Below are 13,157 nucleotides of genomic sequence, written 5' to 3' on the forward strand. Positions count from 1 at the left end.
CACCAGCCCTATCCATTTTTTGCAACTCTTTCCTGGGTGCCCAGGGCACTGTCCCTGCCTGAGTACAGAGCCTGCAGCCCCACAATGGCCCTGATAGACCTTTCTTTTCCTTTCTACCTCATGCATTCCCCAGTCCGTAGGACAGGAGTGAGACTTTGGAGGGAGCCTCCCGCCCCCAACTGTGGCAGGGTTTGGCTCCATCTTCCCCTCAACATCTCCAGATCACTCTTGTAAAATGTGGCCCTGGATGTCACCATCTCTGAGGGCCCTTTCAGCGTTGATGGTGAATCATTCCACAGTTTCTTGCTCATCCCGTGTTCTTTTCCATGACAGTGCATGATGATGGGTGAATTAGACCAACTGATCCCGGCTTTAAATAGTAGGCCTCTAAGGTAACAAGCGGCATGCCGTAGCCCTGTGAAAACTCTCCTTTCTTTTACAACAGTTCCTTTAAGGAGAGTCGTCCACTCATGCCTCAGATATTTAATGAGCACCTACCAAGGGCAGGCCCTGTGCTGTCACCAGCCCTACAGTGGTGAATAAGACCTATCTCACTGATGGGTGATGGGGTGGGAGCCTGTCCGCTCTCCTCACATCACACCTCTGCAGCTCTTCCCTGGGGACTGAAGTGGCTTGCTCACTAAATTCAACTCTCTGGAGAGGAGGCTGCTTTTCTGCAGCTGAATCTTCAGAGAGAATCCAAATGCAGCCACAGGCCTTGCCCCCTACAGCCTGAGACCGAGCCGGGGCTACATCCTCAGGCCCCTGGCAGCTCCACTTCTCCCTGTCCTATCCTTCCTTCCTCTGCCCACATCTCCGGGGAAAAAGGGCTCCAAGAAGTAGTCAAGAAGGCTGAACAGATATTTTCTTTGTATCTCCTGGGAACAACATGATAAATCCAGAATCACAGAATGGATGGATGGATGGGTAAATAAGTGAGTTTGCAAATGAATGAAGAAATAAGCAGAAACTCAGTTCCAGCTCGAAAGGAACTGAAAATTCAGATGAAGAGAAATGGCTTGTAGAGTGGTGGCACCGTGGTACTGAAGGGGGCCCTTGGGAACAGACTCACCTCCTTCTTTTATGAGAAAGGAACCGCAGGCTCAGAGGAGAGGGGCTGCTGCAGTGCTGGTGACAGAGTGCAGAGGTCAGAGGATGGCGAGCTTATGCAGGGTGGTGAGATCCAGAACCGAGTGCAAGGCTGCCCTAAGTGTCCCTTGTCCTTGGAAAAAATTGCCTTTTCATATGGTTGGGAGTGGACGGTGCAATTTTTCTTCGAGGGTTAATTGTTTTGCTGACAGCACAGATAATTAGGAATGAGAATCCTGGAGTGAGGGCGACAGCACCATCTGCTGTGAATATGTTTCAACCCCACCTTGCAGGAGAGCTTGGAAGTACTCTTATCCTCACCCTCCCCACCCCAACAAAAATGAATGTGCTGTAGCTGTTTGCCTCTGGGGCCACGGCTGCCAGGTGACCTGCAGCCAGTGGGGGTGGGATGGTGTCCATTTTATTAAGGGTATAGTTTCTTCTCCTTCCCCCATCGCATCTACTGCACATAGCAGGGCTCATTGCAAGTCCCAAGGCTGAATGAGGATCCATAGACAGCCTGGGACAAAGAGCGATGATGCCAAGGGGCAGATTTTCTGTTCTTCCCTGAGCCTGAAGTCTGGAGATCTAGTCCTCTGTTGACTAGAGGTGGCCACGTGGGGCTGCACTGAGCTACATGCCTGCCATTAAGGTTTGAAGTTATTTTCCTGCCAAACTCTGTGGATCTGCTATGTACCCTGGGTTTCCTGGCCTTTGGCCTATGCTACTTGTTCCAGAAGGAGGTTGGCCCTGCCTTTCCTTGCTGAGTAGGAATGTCCTAGGTTGTGAGTTTCTCTATGTCAAGAGAAGAGCTGCTTTGGAATCAAGCAGAGAATTCTATTGTCCAGGAGCAACTGAGATCTTTCGTCAAATGGGCTGACTTCTATGGGTTGTTTTCATTTTTATTATTTAATAATATATTCCACACATAGAGTATATGAAATGTATATGCACATTTTGGAGATAATAATAATTGTTTTGCTCTTTCGAAGGGGCTTCTAACCTCTGTTGCTTTGCACAGAAGTGACTTGGAGCCTGAGCTGTAGAGGGCCAAGTTGCTGGGAGGCTCAAGGTCAGCCTAGCCTCTTCCAAAGCACTGGCTGTTTATCGTGGCCAATTTCTTTGTGCCTGAGCTGCTCCTGTTAACTAGGAGCATCCACATTCTTGCCTTTCTTATTTATCATTCTGTTATCTCTGTGCTTTCTCCTCTTCGACCCTCCTATGAGGAAAGAAACCAAAGGCATGACTGTTTTCCTCTTCTCTCCATCCCCCCGCAGCAGGGCAAACAGGCCAATGTCCCTCTCCTTCCCATTCCCACTCATCCCCCACCCCTGAGGTGACTTGGAAGGAAGATGAAATTAACCTAGGGCCAGGGAGCTTGCTGGAAAGAATGATAATTGGCTGTTTCACTTACTACTGTGTGACCTTTAGCAAGCTTCTCAACCTCTCTGTGCATCTGTTTCCTAGTGTTTCAAACACCCCTCCACAGAGCTACTGAGAAACTAAATGGATCCCCAGTGGATGCAAAAGCAGCTTGAAGAGTGTAACCATTATATATGTGTCCCTTCCTTCTTTTGCCACTCTCACCCCTGTCCCTGGGGCTTCCTCGTGTCTGCAATGCTGGGTGTCCTGATGGATGTTCTTCGTCTGCCACAGTCTCTTCTCAGCAATGGCCCACTGAAGCCTGGAGGAGCCCATGTTTGAGGTGCAGCTGAGAGTCACAGCCAGATGGGCACCCCAGGAGCCTACCCCTTTCACCCCCAAGAGCTGGAGGCTGTGCCTGGTCAGAGATGCAGGGCTGTAGCCAGCTTGGACTTGTCCAGAGATAGGCAACCTCCAGACTGGGGCAGGCTGCTTCAGCCAGAAGCACTTTGGCTCCTCTTGACAGAGCGTAAGCCACAATCTTGGCTACGAAATGTGGTGGCTCCGTGGAGCCGGTGTCTCTGTTCCTCATCCCAGCAAGGTTTGTGTTTCCACTTTTGTCTCTCACTCTGGGATGAAGAACTAGGAAAAGATATTCATCAGCCATAGGTGGGATGTCTTACCTGGAGCCCCCTACAAACTACAGAACACCAGAAGCCTTGCTTGGGATACCTGGGCTAGAAGAGTTAAGGAATGTTCCACATAGATGTGTCCTTGCACTTCTATGTACATCTCACAGGTGGAGTGAGAACATGTGTTTCCTTTCTCTTTCCTGGGGTGATGGAACAGCGTGAGGGAGGTTCTGTTGGCCAGTCTGGACTAAACTCTGAACAATGGCCAGGGTTTGGATGCAGGATTAGAAGGTGAGTCTTTCAGGCAGTTGAAATGAAGTATGCAGAGGTAAGAAAGGAATGAAGGGCGTGTGTGTGCATGTGTGTGCGGTGGGTGTGTGTGTTGAGGCCTGGGCCTGGGTTGGTGGGCAGGACACTGTCGGTGAAAACCCTGGATGAGAGCGAGTTGGTATAATCATGAAGAACTGCAGACCCTAATAATAAAGAGAAAGAGGAGGATGGCTAGAATTTTCAAGAACAGCTAAAACCTGGACATGTGTTTCTGGCCCTGGTAGGTGATGGAGGCCTCTGTTCTTCCTGCAGATCCCCTCTGAGCAGCTGGGAGCTCAGAAGCTCTCTCCAACCCTGAGGAGTGGGTCAGCCACAAGAGCAAGAAGTGATGGCGTGGAGTCCACCCAGGACCTGAGGCATGAGCAGAATCCACGCCCATTAGACCTGGAGCCTTGGCGTTTGGGGCTCCACTGCTGGGGAGATCCAAGAAGAATCAATGCTTTGGCCCCTGGTGACGTGTACATGGTGTAATGACAGGTAATGAACCTGAGGCTTATCTATCCTTTATGAATGATATGGCAGGTAGGAGAATATATCAGCTTGCGGTAAGCATAAAGTGTCAACCCGTGGGAAGATAACTATGCAAACAAAGCACACTAAGGCCTGATAAGATGATAGATGGATGCTTTACAGTTATTAGTTTCTGCCCCATGTGCTTGCTGGAGCCAAGCACCGGAAGATTTAGCATCAGATGGGTTCACTTCCTATGCCTTATGGGAAGGCCTGATGCCTTTATGGACGTAGCATGTCATATTTGAGGAACTCAGAGTAACAAATCAAGAAGTCAGTATTCCCCATCAGCTTCTGTGGGAAACAGGGAGTTCATGCCAGTGGAGAAACAGAGGCAACGACAAGTGAAGAAGCTCTTTCATTGTGTCCCTGACGTGTGAGGGATAGACCTGGAGACCTCAGTGGTTGGGAAGCCTTTAGGTCTGGTTCAGATATGTCAAATGACAGGTGTGGTGATGGGTGAGTCCTGCTTGTTAAAAACAAAAGGCTTTATGTCTTCCCATTCTTTCAAGAATGCCCAGGCAATTAGCAGATGATCAAAGGTGGATGAGGTAATGGGTAGGGGTCTGGAGGGGACAGTAGGGGCCTATCAGATACTTTGGGTCTAGCAGTTGATTCAGGGAAGTCAGCCAAGCCTGGAAGCATCAAGCAAGTCTCTAGGGCCTAGAAGGCAGGGCCTTGAGACTGGAAGGACAGGGGCCAGCCAGTAGGCTGGAGACCCCAAAGGTGGGTTCTGATCCAATGGCAGAGCGCGTTCCCATGGATTTTCTGGTCTTTGCTGTGTGCGTCATATGAGGTACCACCCTGGCAACTTCCACCGTGGGGAAAATGGTAGGCTGGGGTGGAGGCAAAAATAGCTTGGGGCCTTGGGAAACTGACCAGCGCAAGGGGAGAAGGGCCAGTGGCCTGGGACAGGAGGCCCAAGAGGGTGCGGTAAATTCCTTTTCAGTGCAGGCCAGTGTCAGGGTCCCCAGGGTCAGAGCCAAGGGATGGGGAGGAGCAGAACATTAGGACTTCTGGGTGGCCTTGTTCTAAATTAGGCAGAAAGGATAAGTTGAAGAAGGAATCTAGAAAGCTGAGCCCAGCTCTAGGAAGTGGATCAACCAAAGGCGCTAGGTGGGCTTGGAACTGGACTCCTGTCTATATAAGGAAATGGAGGAAGAATTGAGCTCCAGGGTCTCTGGCAAGGGGTAGTCAGAGACTAGCTATAACTGGAGGGGCTGAGCTAGGGAGCTGGCCTAAATATGACCTGTATGGACTGGCCCTGGGCTATCCCCAGACCCCATCTCTCAGTGGGACAAGTGGTCTGTATTTCTTGGACTTGGCTGGGGACCTGCGCAGGGCTGAAGCTGGGGAGCAGCATGGTGGGAGGTGATGGGGTACTGGGTAGAAGCAGAAAATATCCAATCCTAGAGGTATGTGGGTGAGGACTTTCAAGTTTGTAGTCTTAGGAGGCTAATGGGCAACATGCCTCCTGATGAAGGCCAGAAAGAGCCAAGGACTGGGTCTGTCAAACGCTCTTCTCCTATGTTACCAATGTTTACTGATTACCTGTTGTGCACCAAGCACTGTGCTCGGTGCCAGAAATACAGAGAATGAGCTGCGGTTTCCTTCCAGGGGAGGGAGTGTGGAGCCCGGTCCAGACCTCTGGAGGCTTCAAGCTTCTATCTTCAAAAACAGGGACGATACTATCTCACTCATAGACTAGTGGGGAGAATTAAATAAAATAAAACATGTAACACACTTAGGACAGCAGCTGGCACCATAATAAGTGATCAGTACATTTAGTTTTGTTTCCATGATTCTGCTTTTGGAGAAGCTCAGAGTCTGGCGGGGGTGAGAGCCAGGAAGGCTGGGAGAAGTGCCTTCTGACTTCCAGGGATTCTGACTGCTAACAGGGTTGGAGGCCTGTGCTTTGAAAACCGGTTATCAAAATTTCTCTGGCCACAGAAAATGTGATTTAGGTGGACCCTACCACTCGGAAATGGTCACTGCATTTATGTGCTTTGGCAGTTGCTAGGCACACAGAAAGACTAGAGGCAGGAGGGGTGGGTCCAGGAATTTAGAGAAGTGTTGAGAAAAGAGGACATTCTCCGAATGCTTGGAGAGTCTTGACTCCTTGTCTTCCAACTCAAGGGGAGGAGTGTGCAAGAAACCAAGGCAAGACTAGTGACCTGGAGTGAGGTGGCCCAATAGCCACTGGGGGCGGGCTTCAGATGCAAGCCACGTGTGTCATTTTAAATGTGGTAGCAGCATTTAAAAAAGTAAAAACAAGCAAGGGAAATTAATTTTAATGATATATTTCATTTAACTCAGTAGGTCTAACATATTATCATTTTAACATGTAATCAGCATAAAAGTTATGACTGAGATGTTTTACATTCTTCTCATACAAAGTCTTTGAAGTCTACAGTGTATTTTGTACTTACAGCACCATCTCAGTTTAGGCCAGCCACATTTCAAGTTGGCTAGTGGCAACTGTGTTGGATAGCACCAATCTAGACTCTAGAATATCTTACCAAGGAGCACCCAGGGGCCAGGGGTATCCTGAGCTAGACATCAGGATTTATTATTGTGTTCTCTTCTTATGAAATGTCTATAAGGAATCCCTGGGGACATTCTCTTGAATAATAAGAGATGTCTTGAATCACTTATTCTAGATGGTAACTTATGTTCTCAAACCAGTCCTGACTCCAGGTCTCAGCAGCTGGGTTCAGGACTCTGCCACTTGCTGGGTCTGGGACCTTCAGGTGGTTCCTGAAGGTCTCTGAGCCTCAGAAGCTTCCCTGAAATTGGAACTAATAAATTCTATCTGTGTAACTATGAGGTAACTAAATAAAATAATGAATAATTGCTCTGTGACACTCAATTTCAAGAAATAATTCTTTTTATTTTCCTAAATCAAATAAAAACAAATTCGGGTTTTCCTATTGGCTAAGTTTGGCAGGAAGTTTCCTAATTGGCATTTCTGTAGTTCTGTCTCCACTCTCCTTTTGCATGAGAACCGGGCCGCTTTGCAGGTCAGCACAAATGGGGAGGGTGAGGCCTGGGCCTTAGCCCCTGGTGGTGACAGCTGCCTGTGGTGCCCCTTTATCCAGACCTGTGTGGTCAGCTGGAGGGGGCAGGCCCCTGCAGCCAGCTGGTGCTCTATCTATGCCAGCTCTGCCACAGGGGAACTGGAGTTCCCAGGCCACCATCTCTAGGGGGTGGACAGCACCCAGGCACTGCACTCCAGTGGAGTGAGGGTTGCCAGCTACTCCAGGTCCCAAGTCATCCCACCTCTCTTGGGATCCAGCCCAGCGATCCTTCTCTGAAAGTTCCATGTCCTTCATCCCTCTCTCTCCTGCCTCCCAGCCTCAGTCTTTGAAACAAAGGTCTGTTACTACCTTACCATGTCCCCTTGCTTTTCCCAGAAAGAAAAATTCAGATAACTTACCCTTAGGGTGGGGAGTCCAGATCTTACTGTCACAAAATATGGCTGTTCTTTTTGGGACTGGAGGGGGTACACATTTTATGATCCTACGAATGGCAACTCTGGCCACTGGCCCCCAACAGCAGCAGAAAGCAGTAATCGCTACATAGAGTTACTGACCTGGCACCCTGACACATGTAGCTGGCACCTGGCCGGTGGCCACAAGGCCAGATTCCCCTATACCCAGCCCCATCTGAAGAATGAGTTAAATCGTTCCTGCCTTCTGGGTTTTTTCTGAGCCTCAAGTGAGATAGTGTATGTGAAGGTCCTTTGTAAAGTTATCAAATGTTATTGAGACTCTTAATTCCCTCCCTGGGGGTGTTTTCTGGTCTGGGAGCTGAGTTTGAGGCTGCACATTTGATTTAAAAGGTGCCCCTTCTCTTGGCATCTGATGGCAGATGGTGCTGCCGTAGGACTCAACTAGGTGTTTCCATGAGATGCTCCCCCTAGGTGCTCTATCCCCCGGGTGAGCGCCTCTGAATTAACCCCTTGCCTCCTGTTCTCCTTTGGGAGAGGGGAAGGATCTGGGTGTTGGTGGCAGCAGTAGGTTTCCCTGACATCTTTACTTTCCCTCAGCCTGTTGTGTGCGTGGGGTCTCTAGCCAATCCTCCTGAGTTTGGGATCCACCTAGATTATTGTGAAAGCTCATAATCCATCCTTCCTGGGACTTGGGAGCAAGCCATGGATCTAAGTAAGTCCTGTAGGTCCTCCTTGCCTCCCTGGCTTGGGTCTGGTGAGGATTCTGTGATAGGAAATGGGGGCTCCAGGCAAATCCCATGTCCTCTGGGCCTGGCGTGGAGGGAGTAGGATCAGGAGGTGCAGGTGGGTGACATGAAGAGTAACTGGACTTAAGCTGCGCTGGAATCAGGGCAAAGTCTGCAGGATAAATGGAAATTCTCCGGGCCTGGGCATTGAGACAGCATTTTCAAGGTTGGGTCCACATTTGACTATGTGTGGTTGGGTTAATGGGCCTTTGATGCTCACCGCAGTGGTATTTGGGTCACTCGTGTTGCTGCCTGCCTCTCTAGACTGGAGAGCCCCCGCCCCCTTTAGCAGCTGGCTGCCGCTTCCTGCTGGCTCTCCTGGGGCCCGAGCTCTCAAGGCTGTCACGAATCCTAAAAGAGTCCTTCAAACCAGTGTCACTGTGACTTAACATCTATTTCAAAAGATGATCTATGGCACATTTGGGGGACAATGCAGAGGGGGGTGTCACAAACTCAAGCACATTTGGATAAGGTTATCGACCTGGCTTTTTCTTAGTTTGCTATGTGACCCAGTGCAGTTCTTTTAAGTTCACCAGACCTTAATGTTCTCCTCTGTTAAATGGGCATGAGAGCCTGTACTGCAATGATTTAATCCTGTTTCCAGGTGTACATACACTCTGAAAGTGAAAGACGCTGTGGATCTTACTTGCCAAAGATTTGAGAGAATTATGGCAACACCCTTTCCAAGTCTAGCAGTGTGTAAATTCTGTTTCTTTAAAATTAGTCTCTTTATTGCTTCCTGGGAGCCCAGAGGGAACAGCTTCTGCTATATCACTGTAAGTTTTGCAGCAGGGAGAGGAAGAAAGCCACATTGCCCTTGACTGACAACCTTCATATGAGTATTTAACAATTTTAATTTTTCATGATTCTTCTGATAAAAATAGTACCCAACTAAAAACAAATACATTTGTATTTTCCATCTCCTTAATTAGTTTCTAATTTGGGGGTTCTTATTAGCTTAAAATCATCTTGCTGAAATGGTCCTTGGATGAAAAAAAATGTGAAAACCACAATCAATTCTAGAGAGATCTTACTATTTAATTATGCTGATTGGAGCACTAGAGACCCCTGGCAAAACGAACCTCTCAGAATAAGCTTGATTTGTGTAATTTGGTTTTTAAAAATTTGGGATGCATATTTATCATGTTCAACTGTGTGTTGTTGTTCTCCTTGAGATTCTGACTTGTCTCGTAAGAGATGAGGGGAGGAAGCCATGGACTGTTGAGCCCATGGAGTCACTGGTAGGGGCTGGCCTGGAGGGAATATGAGGTCCCCGGCTTGCTTGGTAATTGGAAAATGGCTTTTCTTAAAAAACAAACAAACAAACAAAGCAAAAACAAACAAACAAAAACCAAAGGAGAGGTAAAAGGTCACAAAAAAAAAAAAAAAACAGACTAGGAAAGGGTAGACTGATAGAATTTTGGAGCTGAATGGTAAGAGAGCATCTTCCATGAAATCCTAGAAAATTAGCAAATCCTGGGTTAGAGATGTATTTAAAACCAAATTCTAGATTATAATATAACTTTGGAGACACTGGGAAGACTAGTTGCTCAAAAAGATGTGCCTCCCACCATCCAAACCCCCAAATCAATTTATGCTTTGCTGCAAGTGGCACAGCCAGCTGCCATGTGAAAGGGAGGACACTGCACTGACCATAATGTTGTCTTACCAGGAAACTGAAGCTAATGCTGATGAAGCGATAGCTCTAACCACCAATTTATACAAGAGCCAAGGACTTGTGGAAGGCCATCACCAAGTTCAGACCAGGGGGGATCTTCGCAGTACCAGTAACCTTATTTCTTTCTCTAACGTGACTGATGTTCAGTGGGAAAAGGGGATGGGGAAGAGGGAATTGTTATAGACTGAGAGAATCTTAATAGATGCACGAACCAAATGCAATCTATGAGTCTTGTTTGAATCCTGATTCAAGCCAACCTACTGCAGAAGGATATGTTAGAGAGAATCGGGTTAAATATTAAGGAATTAGTGTTAATTTTTTAGGATATGTAATGCTGTGACAGTGTTATATACTGAAGTAAATTCAGACAACATGATATGATGTCTAGAATTTTCTTTAAAATATTTCAGAAAAAAAATTTCAGAATAAAAGATTTTACTGAACAACATACACAAACATTTTCTGTCTGTTTGAACATTTCAGTGATTAAAAAAAGAAGTGGAAATGTTCCTACTAGCTGGCTGAGCCCTGAAATTTCACCATTAGAGCTTTGTTTATCTAACTTAAGCCTTTTTATGCCCGTAGTATACAGCTTGTCCTGGGAGCGTGGTTTACCCTTCGGGAAAGTGACAGTAGAGAAGAACATTTCCTCAGTACAGAATATGGTAGGGTCACATGCAAAAAGATTTCAGGGTAAGGCAAGTTTGGAGAAGGCTGCATTGAACTAAGCCAAAGAGATTTCTTCAGAGCCTTGGTGATGCTAATATACACTGTGCCTCTTGGATGGGGATGGGCTATCATAATGCTGTGTGCCCCAAAATTATTTATTATGTGCTTCAAAGGAAATAGAAACTTTGAGTCCCTCCAAGGAAAATCAGAGTAAAGTTAGAAACCTGGGTTCCAGAACTGTTTCTGGTTACTCATTAGTCTTTGGGTAGCCACTCAGACTCCATGCTGCACGAGCCTCAGTTTTTCTATCTGTAAAATGAACTTAATATCACTTGCCACCTACTTCACAAGAATGTGGCATGACTTTGTATAGCATAAAGCCCAAGATTGAAGGATAAGTTGTGTGATTATTATTTGGTACCATTTTCTGAGACTTTGGTCCACAAACATTTCTTGCATGCAGCACGGCTCTGTCTGCAGGGTGCTGTCTAAGACACAGAGGCGGTAAGACAAGTTCCCTGTCCTTCAGGAACTCATGATGGAACTGGGGAAGCAATGAAAATACACAGGGATGGGGGCTAGCAAAGCCATCTGGCCCGCGGGACAAATGAGCGGTTCAGGTTCGGAGGAAAGGGGGCTCACTTTTGGCTTGGGTGGTGTGCAAAGGCCACCTGGAGGAGGTAACCCTTGACCTGGAAGTCTGGGGCGGATTTAGATGGGCTCTCCCTTTGTTGGTTATGGATTACTAGGTTGGAACACTGCCCTCGCCTCCACACGCCCACATTCTGCAGCTGAGCACATAAACCTTGTTTGGATTTCGGTGCTATCTGACTTGGGGGCCCAAGTCCTTCCTATCCAGAGCTGGGGTAGATGCTCCCCCTGCCTAGCCCTCACAGCCACTCCCATCTTCTCTTCCATTCTGTCTCCACCCCCTTTTCTTCTTCCCACCAGGACCCAGTAAGGCTGGGATTACTCATCCTGCCCACACTCACTCAGTCCTGCCCTCTCTTTTCAGTTTTTTTTTTTTTTAAATGTATAAAAATATAGAAACCACGAGGACAAAGCAACAAAATATGACTCAGACACCCAAGCCTTCATGTGGAAATGTTTATCATCATCATCATCATCATCATCATCATCATCATTGTATCACTCCTTAGGGCAGTGAGAGATGACAAACTCTGATGGAAACATTGGAAAAGGCTGGCAGTGGTTACTTGAGCGGAGGTGAAGGGACCTGAGGCACACCATGAAGCTGGCCCAGTTTCTTGGGTGCAGAGAGCACTTTGGGGCCACTGACTCGCCTCACTGAGTGTGCATGGAGTTATTCAGGATGTGAACAGTAGGCATGAGCTCTTGCTAACTAAAAGTCCACATCACCCTTTAATTTGCACAGCAGAAATGAAAGAGAAGGCCCTAGAAAAGGATGTCACTGTGGTAGAGACCTCAACAAGGTGCATCCCATGCCCAGGTGCCCTGCTCTGGGCCATGCCTGGATTTAAAGACATGCCGAGGCATGCCTTGTCCTCAGGAGCCCTAGACAGAGCTTAGCTCCCTCTGAGCTTGTGAGAAGGCTATTGCCCCTACGGATATTTTGAGAAAGGACTTACTCAGTGCCTGGCACAGAGTTGGCCCCCACTGTGGACTTGCACAGCAACCACAGAACCTCAGCTTTGAGCTCAGAGAGCCCTGATGTTGAGTTCTGGCTCTGCCACTTGGGGAAGGTGACGCAGTCTCCCTGAGCCTCGCTGTCCTCAAGTGTAACATGGGGAAAGCACATCTCCCTCCTGGGATTGTTGTAGGTGCAAAATGAGATGGCGTGGACAGTTCTTGATCCAGTGAGCCCTCAACAACTGTTAGTTTTTGTCCCTCCCCACTCTGCCACTGAGGAGTAATAAGATATGGGGCAAGATACGCTGAGCCTCAGCTTCCTTATCTATTAAACGGAAATAGTTAGATTGCCTGTCCTACTGACACTAAAGCGAGAGTTTAATGGACAGCGTCGGTACAAACACTTCAAGGAGTACAAAGAGTCAAACACTAAAGATGCATGCATGTGTACTCATATGTACAAACCCACATACACAAACTGCACCCAGAAGACGGAAATCTCAGGGTGGAAAAATGTGTTTGCATTGTAGTGCAGGTGGTCTGGGAGGGCGACAGGTCAGCACCAACTCTGGACTGGCTTGGGTTGTACTTTTGGTTGTTTTACTTTCTCAGAGGTTGTTTAGTTTCTTTTCCTTCTGCAGCCCCTCAGCAGAGTGTGGCTTGGGGCAGCAGCAGCGCCTAGCTCTGCCTGTCAGCTTTGCATGCCCCTGAACATGTCACTAACCACTTCTGCAGACACAAAAATGAAGGTTAAAAGATGCCAGCAACAGGGCACAGGGGATCCAACAGGATGACGAGTTAAAGCCTTTCTACGTTGCAAAGTGGTGGTCAAATGGAAGAGGCCGCTGGGCCTTCCAAGCTCAGTGGAATGAAAGGTTTAATAACGCTTGTTAATTGATCAATGTGTGCCCTGCCATTTTGGCTGCCTTTTGAGGAGATGGTGGTGATTATTTTTATATTAGAGAGAGACTTCTTAAAGAAGCCGTCTCTGACCCTGTGTTGCTTTTATGACTCAGAGAATATATCTTCTCCCAGCCCTG

General features: G+C 47.6%; 1 protein-coding gene across 3 annotated transcripts in view; it reads left to right on the forward strand.

Annotated features, from left to right (window-relative positions):
* Window positions 1-13,157, forward strand: part of ZBTB7C (zinc finger and BTB domain containing 7C) — a 373,471-nt gene that overhangs the window by 71,532 nt on the left and 288,782 nt on the right. For 2 of the 3 annotated variants that reach the window (XM_030926162.1, XM_030926163.1), the window contains exon 2: window positions 3,666-3,890. The exons of the other annotated variant lie outside the window; for it this stretch is intronic. The gene's annotated coding sequence lies outside the window, so the exon portion shown is untranslated. The remainder of the gene's footprint in view (window positions 1-3,665; window positions 3,891-13,157) is intronic. 3 annotated transcript variants of the gene reach the window in all.

The sequence above is a fragment of the Rhinopithecus roxellana genome, chromosome 21 (genome assembly GCF_007565055.1).
Source record: "Rhinopithecus roxellana isolate Shanxi Qingling chromosome 21, ASM756505v1, whole genome shotgun sequence".
In the NCBI taxonomy this organism is placed as follows: Eukaryota; Metazoa; Chordata; class Mammalia; order Primates; family Cercopithecidae; genus Rhinopithecus; species Rhinopithecus roxellana.